The 2,366-nt window shown below is 42.6% G+C and overlaps 1 pseudogene; it reads left to right on the forward strand.

Moving 5' to 3' along the window:
- Positions 1–570: 570 nt before the first annotated feature.
- Positions 571–2,119, forward strand: LOC125757788 (uncharacterized; annotated as a pseudogene).
- The last annotated feature ends 247 nt before the right edge of the window (positions 2,120–2,366 follow it).

The raw sequence follows: 2,366 nt of genomic DNA on the forward strand, positions 1-2,366 counted from the left end.
TTCGTACTCATTTTTTCGGTCGTTAATTCGACACGGCTCACGAAAAGCGCATAATGCTTGCAGTTGGCATTATAATGACAGAAAAATCAAAACACGCCGATACAACTAAATGAACGGGAGCAACAAAGCGCGTGGTTTGCGTGCTTGGCTTAATGCTTGGCTTGCACTAGTTCTTTTAATTTTTCAAAGCCAGCCATTTTGCGTGCCAAAAGCATGGCGCTCATCCTGTTGCCTCTGTTTCCTTCTTCGCTGTAGCCTCTTTTCTTCATGCTCAAACTGAGCTGCGCTATACCAATACGATATCATAATGCACCAACTTGCCCAATCTTCAGTACATGGCCAAAAGTACGTCATTGCCGCCATGTTGTTGAAAGTGGCTATGTAGGCTTATACATAGCCCATATCCAAGCCAGTGCAATCCATCCTTATTGTCCCGATTCGATGGCTGCCGCACTTTGTACAAATTTTGCAGCAGGTCGTAGCATGTTTTAGTGGTTTTAGCGCCTCTTTGAAAGCCTGCAAACAATTAAGTATTTAGTTGATTCCGCGGTCATCATGTCCACCGAAAGAATGTTCGCACTTGTGCGCTTCTTAGATGCATTCGATAAGGAGTACGTTGTTCCAGCTAGTAACGTGAAAGATTTTCATCCTCGAAATGACCAAGATTTCAGCAACAACAAGGTGTACACTACATTCTGGATAGAAGAGGAAAATCCTGAGAACAACGGACCATATCCGTCCCAAGTTCTCCTGCTGGCAAGTAAGTAATCGACCAGTGGTTACTACCGTGTGCATCACTTGTGTGCGCTGGTAGTAGCCACGTGTGTAGCGAGTGCATTGAAATAACTCTATTGAAGGTATCACTCGCCAGCAAATTCTGCTGAAATCCCGTGTTTGTTGGCAGAGTAATGCGAAGTTCTACTGCGTGCGCTGTCGCTGTACAGTTTGAGCATGCAAAAAGTACATGTAGTACAGCATCGGAAATTTCACATGGGCCTCCCAGTACCTTGCATATTTTAGCACATCCACTTTGTTGAAGCAATAAACTATCCGTTTTAGGTGTGTACAAAAGTTATTTCGTTTTGTTCCAGCTAATTCACTGGCATTATATCTGCACTCATACAATATGTACATGTGCAGTTATCATTTTCATCTACTTTCGAAGAGAGACGTTCTTTCAACACTTGTGTAAGCCTCATATTGAGATCGTCTTGATTGCACACTTTAAGTACTCCTCACTCATTTAAATCAAAAGTGTGATGCAAACTGAGCCGACAAGCGCAGCTTGTTATCAGCAATATTGGTATAAACATTTTGGATGCACACAAGTTCAGCTTGCTAGTTAAAGGGTTAATTAGGCACTGGGGCAAAAAGACATGGATGCTGTAACTGCATGTTTTGTGTGCTAAGCAGCTAAGTGTTGGCTATGTTCGATTTTTTTAGGTTTGTGTGAGTGAGTTTTAACGGTTCTACACTGCATCACATAGATTCTAGAGAAGAGCTGGAAAATAAAAAAGCGAACACGAGACTTCGCAGAGGCGTGATCAACCCATCAGACATTGAGATGGGAGGTGGCAGCGAGACCGATGCAGCAGCATCACAGAAGCGGGCATCCAAGCAGGTAGAGTGCATGAAATTTTTTTCATTGCCACTTATGCATTCTAGTTTCAACATACCTTTGCAGGCCAACAAGAAAGCGAAACGCAGTGGGGAAGAGGCTAAGAAAAATGCCTATGCAAGCATATTAAAAGAACACATGCGAAGCTCCTCACAGAAAAATGAAGCCGCCCGTGCTGCTCAGGCATGTGTCCTTAAATATTTGCTTATGCCATAATTATACGTGCAAGTTATTACGGTACAGCTCTGTTTGCAGGTCTCCAAAAAGAAACGGAATCAGTCTGAGACCGATTCAGGGAGCAGCACAGACGACGATGTGGTCTCCTTGAAAGAATTAAAGAGGGCGAAAGCAGATGCCCGTTACTGGCGCTCTAAATATGAGGCATCCTGCAAAGAAAATGCCGAGCTGCGGGCCATTATGACTTCAATGAGTGATAACATTGATGTTAAACTCTCAGCAGGTCAGTATAGTGCTATTATATTCATATGTGGAGTTAACTAAATTTTCCAGAGTGAACATTAAATGATGTTTTTTTGTATGTTTTTAGTGGTAGAGATGCTAGAGTGCCGAAGAGTCGAGCTTCCAAACGTGCAGGGGTCTCAAACAGGTAAAATTCATTACACTGCATGAATTATTTCACTTCTTTTTCTATACAGGGGCCTTGAAACAATCTTCACACATGCACTACATAAGTAGACGAAGCCCTTGGTAATATTCAGGCCACAGTTTAAAAGCTTCATATTAACCA

This window comes from Rhipicephalus sanguineus, chromosome 3 (genome assembly GCF_013339695.2).
Source record: "Rhipicephalus sanguineus isolate Rsan-2018 chromosome 3, BIME_Rsan_1.4, whole genome shotgun sequence".
In the NCBI taxonomy this organism is placed as follows: domain Eukaryota; kingdom Metazoa; phylum Arthropoda; class Arachnida; order Ixodida; family Ixodidae; genus Rhipicephalus; species Rhipicephalus sanguineus.